Below are 8,034 nucleotides of genomic sequence, written 5' to 3'. Positions count from 1 at the left end.
CCATGCCAAGTACACCTTCGGAGGCCATGGCATGGGCTCAACTGCTGCTGAGGTTTCTGCTAGCGGCCAAGCAGATGGATGAATGGCGTGCCACCATCCAAAGCCTGCTCGGTTTCACCGAAGCTGGGGGCTCATGGCGAGCTGGCCCGCCACGACCTCCCCAAGCGATAGCAACAGCTCATGCTGCTGACCGTACAGAAGGGGCCATCCCCATGGTGCAGTCCCCACCGCGGCAGCCAGCACGAGCGCAACAGAATCAAGACCCCGACTGAGGGAGTCCTGGACTAGGGGGTCCTCGGGTGTTTGGGCTATTTGATATGGGCCGGACTGATGGGCCGTGAAGATTCAAGGTGGAAGGTCTTCCCCCGTGTCCGGGTAGGACTCTCCTATGCGTGGATTACAAGATGGATGTCCGGATATGTAATTTCCTTCCTTCATGAGCCAACTTTGTGTAAGCCTAGACCCCTTCGGTGTATATATAAACTGGAGGGTTTAGTTCATAGGGATCATCAGAATTTACATAGGCTAAACGGCTAGGGTTTAGCCATTACGATCTGGAGGTAGATCAACTATTGTAACCCCTATACTCATCAAAGACAAACAAGCAGGAAGTAGGGTTTTTACCTCCATTAAGGGGGCCCGAACCTGGGTAAACATTGTGTCCCCTTTGTCTCCTGTTACCTTCGATCCCTGGACGCACAGTTCAGGACCCCCTACCCGAGATCGGACGGTTTTGACGCCGACATTGGTGCTTTCACTGAGAGTTCCTTTGTGTTGTCGATAAAAGGATCGATGGCTCGCCTTGTCATTAGTGACGATATTACTTCTGGAAGGGCCCTAACTCCAGGACAGATCCTCCAGCTCGGCGGCTTTACCATGGGTGCTCACTCAGTCATCAAGCCAATGGCGGCCCCCACAATCGCCAAACATCATCTCGGCATCAGCCTCAAACACTCTGAAAAGATGGATCCGGCAGATAACTCGTCCTTGAATGAGCTGCTAGATCACATCGCCGCCCTGGGAGTCACGACAGACTATGATTGGATTGGGCTTAAACCCCATCAGAGGGAAATCAAGTCCCCGCCGATCACCCATCTGGTAGCGGTCGTTGAGGAACGAGCTGAGAACGCTTCTCCCCTTAAGTTAAGCACCGGCTATGTTCGGATCTTCGAGCCCTGCGAGCCGGACACCCAGCCTCAGGAGGAGACTTCATGTCCCCCGAACATAGGATCAGGCATTGAGCCCGGAAGTCTTTAGGACCTTACTAATCCTGAATTGGTGACCTCGGAGATTCTTCAAACTCCGGACCCAATCGTGGGTCAAGGTTCGGATTTCAGCCCGCCCACCCACCACAAGCAATACTCCCAAAGCCATTCAGGGCCTCCAGACATATGTGACCTAATGTATGTTCGGCAGCAACCTCAGGAAATGGTCCATCACTTCTGGGCCAGATTCCTCCTTGTTAAAAACAAGATTAAAGATTGCTGTGACGACGACGTGGTGTCAGTTTTTTGCCATAACTGTACGAATGAGGGAATTCTCAATGCCCTCAACTACCGCCGCATACAGCACTTCGTAGATTTGACACACATAGTACAGAAGTACAGTGCAATGGAAAGCACATGGAAGGCCTAGACAGCCCGATGGGAACCCCCTGCCTTTAAGCAAACCACCGTACGGGGAAAACAGATGCACCCTTACGGAACATCCGACCACAAGCCCATTGACAAGAAAAACAAACCCTTCACGGGATATAGAACAGTCCTTGACGAACTTCTCGACAAGCCATGTCAAATACATACTACGCCGAGCACCGAACCAACGCATAGCCTTCGGGCATGTTGGGTACTGCGGCAAGTGGCTAAGAGCGGTGAGGCCATCCTCACCAATACTACCCCAGAGAAGCACTCTTCGGAGGATGACGATCTCAACATCTTTACGGTCTTTGAGACATTTTCTTCAAATAATCGGCGCAAAAGGGCGCTTCGCGACCTCGCCGAAATCAACCAAGTAACCGCAAAGAACCCTTGGAGCGATACGGCCATAACTTTCACCGCCGACGACAAACCAAGGGCCCGATCAGTCTGAGCACCAGTCGCCTTTGTCTTAAACCCAATTGTGGACGGCTTTTGACTTACCAAGGTGCCCATGGACGGTGGAAGCAGACTTAACCTCATCTACGAAGATATGCTCGACAAAATGTAAATGGACAAGAGTCGCATCAAGCAAAGCAGTACCACCTTTTGAGGTATTATCCCCAGTCGAGAAGCACGATGCTCGGTGAAAACTAAACTCGATGTAGTATTTGGCATGCCTGATAACTACAGGTTTTAAGAGTTGCTCTTCCACGTGGCCCCTTTTAATAGCGGATACCACGCCCTTTTGGGGCGGGACGCCTTCGCACGCTTCCAAGCCATACCCCATTACGGGTACATGAAGCTTAAAATGCCAAGGACCAATGAGTAATCACTATCACCAGTGATCCGGATATAGCACTCCATGCCGAAAACAAAACTGCATCCTTGGCCCTCAAGGCACTATTCGAGGCCCTCGCGGCCGAAGAGTTAACCACTCTGCGTTCCACAGTGGACAAAGACAATGTAATCCTCGACAAGAGGCCTAAATCCACATCTTTCAAACCAGCAGATGAAATCGTCAAATTTCAAGTGCACCCGATTGATCCCAACAAAACAACATCCATTGGAGCCCAGCTGCATCCGATGGTCGACGCCGCCCTATGAGCGTTCCTGCGCGAAAATTGGGACATCTTCGCCTGGCATCCTTCGGACATGCCTGGAATCCCACGCAGACTGGCCGAACAGAGCCTCAATATATTAAAGGGGTTTTAACCAGTCAAGCAAACACTGCGGCACTTTTCTGAGCCCAAACAACAAGCTATGGGCGAGGAGCTAGCCAAACTACTTGAAGCCGGGTTCATCAGAGATATCAAACACCCGGACTGGCTAGCGAACCTGGTCATGGTACCGAAGAAGGATAAATCCTGGCACCTTTGTGTCGATTTCAAGGACCTCAATAAGGCTTGCCCTAAGGACCCCTTCCCGTTACCCCACATTGACCAAATCATTGACGCAACTGCAGGACACGATTTATTGTGTTTCCTCGACGCCTACTCGGGTAACCATCAGATCAAGATGAAGGAGTCCGATCAGGCCGCAACGACATTTATCACCCCGTACGAGCCTTTCTGCTTCAACACCATGCCCTTCGGACTCAAAAACGCTGGTGCCACCTACCAACGCATGATTCAAACATGTCTAAAAAAACAAATTGGAAAAACAGTGGAGGCATATGTGGATGACATCGTCATCAAGACTAAACACGCCGAATCACTGGTGGACGACCTACACCTCACATTCGACAACCTCCGAACATATGACATGCGGCTTAATCCGGAAAAATGTGTTTTCGGTGTTCCAGCCGGAAAACTGCTCGGGTTCATTGTTTCCTATAGAGGAATTGGAGCGAACCCAGCCAAAATCCGAGCCTTGTCACAGTTGGAAATACCAACAGACCTAAAGCAGGTCCAAAAATTAGCCGGGTGTGTGGCAGCTTTGAGCCGCTTTATCTCCAGATTGGGAGAAAAAGCCCTGCCACTTTCTCGACTGCTCTGACGCACCGACCACTTCGACTAGACGGATGCGGCTACACCTGGATTAGAAGAAATAAAGACTTTGTTAGAAGACAACCCAATCCTAGCCGCACCAAGTGTTGGCGAGCCGATGTTGCTTTACATATCGGCGACTCACCAGGTGGTAAGTGCCGTACTCGTCGTCGAATGAGAGGAGGAGGGACATAAATTCCCAATCCAGAAACCAGTGTACTACGTATGGACGGTCCTTACACCATGCAAATCTCGATACCCGCACTATCAAAAGATAGTGTATGCGGTCTTTATGGCATCCTGGAAATCGCGGCACTACTTTCAAGAGTGTTCGATCATAGTGGCATCTGAAGTACCGCTCAATGACATTATAAATAATCAGGAAGCCACCGGCCGCATAGCCAAATGGGCCATCGAGCTCTTACCATTTGAAATAACATACAAGCCACGCCGAGCTATTAAATCTCAGGTGTTGGCCGACTTTGTCGCCGAGTGGACAAAAGCCAAACTCCCCAAAGAGTACAGCACATACTCCAACTAGATTATGTACATCGATGGCTTTAAAATGTTAGCCGGACTAGGGGCTGCGTGATAGCCTGGCTTAATAGGGATGATAGACTACTCATAACAATTAGGAATTCCTTCTTTTCTGGAGCCCATTCGGACAGAACTCCAAAGTTAAGCGTGCTAAGCTTGGATTGGTTTTAGGATGGGTGACCGACCGAGAAGTTGCTCTCGGGTGCGCACGAGTGAGGACAAAGTGTGCAGAAAAGAGTAGTATTGATCTGTGGGGCCAGTCTAGATCCCGCCAGGGGTAACGACCACCGGCGGGTGTGTCCGGGGCGTTACAAGTTGGTATCAGAGCCGACCCTCGTGGTTACACGGATGTTTGCAGACAGGTGCGCGGTCATGTTGTTCATGACGTTTGTGACCCGTCGTGGCACACGGAATGGCACATGTACCGGACTAGATGCACAAACGTATGTGCCAAGAGGGAACGTTCCTGTGGCCCGACGAGGACGTCAGTTCCTCTGAGTGGGGGTGTATGTGATAGCCTGGATTAATAGGGATGATAGACTACTCATATCAATAAGGAATTCCTTCTTTTCTGGGAGCCCATTCGGACAGAACTCCAAAGTTAAGCGTGCTCAGCTTGGATTAGTTTCAGGATGGGTGACCGACCGGGAAGTTGCTCCCGGGTGCGCACGAGTGAGGACAAAGTGCGCAGAAAAGATTAGTATATATTTGTGGGGCCAGTCTAGATCCCGCCAGGGGTAATGACCACCGGCGGGTGTGTCCGGGGCATTACATGCTGGCATCATCTTAACATCCCCTACAGGGGACACTGTCCGCTTACAAATCATGTATACGGACTCCAACAGTGCGGCCGAATATGAGGCACTACTACGTGGTCTCTGAATGGCCGTCTCTATGGGCATACAACGCCTATAGGTGTGTGGGGATTCGAACCTCGCAATATCCCAAATAAATGGAGAATTTGATGCAAAAGACCCAAAGATGGTGGCATACCGAAATGCCGCACTCAATATCAGCTCGATTTGAGGGGCTCGAGTTCCATCACGTTGCTCGAGACAGTAATCAGGCAGCGGACATCCTTGCTCGAATGGGCGCTAAGCGTGACCCCATCCCGCCTAACACCTTTGTGGAAAGGCTCTTCAAGCCATCTATAGTATGGCAGGATGAGAGCGGAAATGCTAATCCAGAGCCGATCATACCCCCAAATGCCAAACACAATTCTGATATCATTGGGGGTTCAGGCACCGAAATGACACCTTCCGCCCATGTAATCATGGTCGTCATTGCTCCATGGACCGAACCCTTCCTGGCCTACCTTAATAGGCAGGAATTACCTGATGACCAGAATGAGGCTTGTCGCATAGTTTGACGGTCTAAAGCCTACAAAGTTCGTGAAGGTGAACTCTACAAGAAAAGTACTACTAGGGTTCTTCAAAGATGCATCTCCGAAGAGGAGGGACGGAAGCTCTTGGCCGAAATACATGCTGGTCTTGGTAGCCATCACGCTGCAGCAAGGGCCCTCGTAACCAAGGCCTTCCGTACAGGTTTCGTTTCGCCAACGGCCCGAGCAGACGCACAGGCCCTTGTACAGCGTTGTGTAGGATGTCAGCTTTTCGCTAATCAAAGTCATATGCTGCCCACTGCCTGAAGAACAATCCCCATTACTTGGCCTTTTGCGGTCTGGGGGCTAGATATGGTCGGACCCCTAAAAGGGGGAAGCCACAAGAAGAAATATTTGCTGGTTATGGTGGATAAATTCACTAAGTGGATAGAGGCCAAACTAGTAAAAACGGCAGAAGCCGGGCTGGTGATCGACTTTATATTCGGCGTGGTACACCATTATGGTGTCCTGCACAGCATCATCACTGACAACGGCTCTAATTTTACAGCCGATGAGGTAAGAAATTGGTGTGCTAATTTGGGCATTAAGCTCGATTACACCTCCGTATATCACCCTCAAACAAACGGTCAAGTAGAACGGGCTAATGTCCTGATAATGAGCGGCATCAAAGCCAGACTAGTGCGATCCCTACGGGAGTCAGCTAAAACCTGGGTCGAGGAACTCGATTCCGTACTCTGGTGACTGCGGACTACGCCCAATCGCACGACCGAATACACCCCCTTTTTATGGTGTACGGCGCAGAGGCTGTCTTGCCCTGCGACATTATTCATGACTCACCTCGGGTGCGCATGTATGAAGAGAGAGAGGCCGAGCTTGATCGACAGGACGACTTAGACGGCCTGGAGGAGGAGCATGACATTGCAAAAGCCCGTTCCGCATTTTATCAACAACAGGCTCGGCGATACAAAAGCAAAGAAGTGCGGGACAAGACTTATAATGTCGGCGAGCTCGTTTTACGCCTCCCAGAGAAGAAGAAGGACAAGATCAAACCAAAATGGGAGGGGCCCTTCATTATAGATGAAGTTCTCATAGGAGGGGCCTATCGCCTTTGTAATGCATTGGATAATCTCCTAGAGCCGAATCCATGGAACGCTACTCGGCTCCGAAGATTCTATGCCTAAGATTCGGCCATGTTACTTTTTCGTTTTCTCTCCTCTTCATTTCTTTTTTTGTTATCATACGACTCCCGGGATATGTTCGGAGAGGCCGAACACTTAAGGGGTACACATCCTAAAATGTATACACCCCACAACGCCTGGGGGCTTCTTTAACCGAAGCTTATTATTATTTAGAGGCTAGAGCTCAAAATGTATACGTCGTTTGTTCATATACACTCTTTTTGCCATTATATGCACCTCTATGACTTAAGTTTTTGCTAAGCTGGGTTGCCTTGCTCCTGTGTTTATGCCCTACGTTCCCGATTGTTCGGCTAGGGCATAAAGGGAGCACCTCTGCGATTGTTACAACCGGGTCATCCGGATATGTACCTCAGACGGGTGAAGCCGAAAGCTAGCGTTCTTAAGAGAATAATTGGTCGGCAATCAAATGACAGGTTGTTACATTATCGTAACCCTTCTAATACTACGCGATAGTTTTTCTATTATACGGACTAATGCCCAGGTACGCATAATTCAAGCATGCCGTCCCAAGGAAAGGAACCCTTAACAGAACGATTCTCCTTGTAAGATGTTTCTTACATACGTAATATAACATACGTCCGAACTAAAAAATTTGTCTGTTCGAGCATAATGACTGGGTTGCCTAGTTTCCAGACATAATGAATGTTTCCTTCATTATAGTCTCCAGAAAGACTCCACATTTTTGGTTTGGAGGCTAAGGACGAAAGCCTGCGATGACAAAATTTTCACATGTTCGGCTGTCGAATACAAGTCGATCATAACGTACATTAATACACATCAAATCAAATGCCTATTCCTTATCTATTCCATCTATTAGACTGTCTAACCTATAGTCTTCCTGCGAATATTTCGCAGCTACCATTACTTGGTCGTACACCAAGTTCAAAGGAATTTCTTTCCCATCCGGTCCCTACGGTCCCACTTGGGCCATATGATTCGGATCTAGCTTGGTGAAGCATCTTTTCACCATCGCCCAGGCTTCTCGTGCGCCTTCACGACAGGCGGATGTCTTCCATAGCTCAAAGCAGCGTCGGGCACCTTTGAACAGGCTTGCCAAACCCTCCATACTTTCCGGAGGGGTGTCAGATGGCCATAAAGCCTTGACCATACTCCTCATGGCCTTCCGGGCCCACGCATGTACCACAGACAGCTCCTTCAGCACGTTGCCTCGGAATCCAGATACTTCTTCTTCCGGTTGACCAGTTAATAGACCTGGAGCCACAGATTTATGACATTCCGAATTGTGGACTAAACACGATTTTATATGGTGATTTTAAAAGACATACCGAACATGCCTCCTTTCAGCTTCTTATTTTCTTTTTGAGCGGCCGATA

The sequence above is a fragment of the Triticum aestivum genome, chromosome 7D, assembly GCF_018294505.1.
Source record: "Triticum aestivum cultivar Chinese Spring chromosome 7D, IWGSC CS RefSeq v2.1, whole genome shotgun sequence".
Lineage (NCBI taxonomy): Eukaryota > Viridiplantae > Streptophyta > Magnoliopsida > Poales > Poaceae > Triticum > Triticum aestivum.
The sequence above is the reverse complement of the archived record's forward strand: the minus strand, read 5'-3'. Positions refer to the sequence as shown.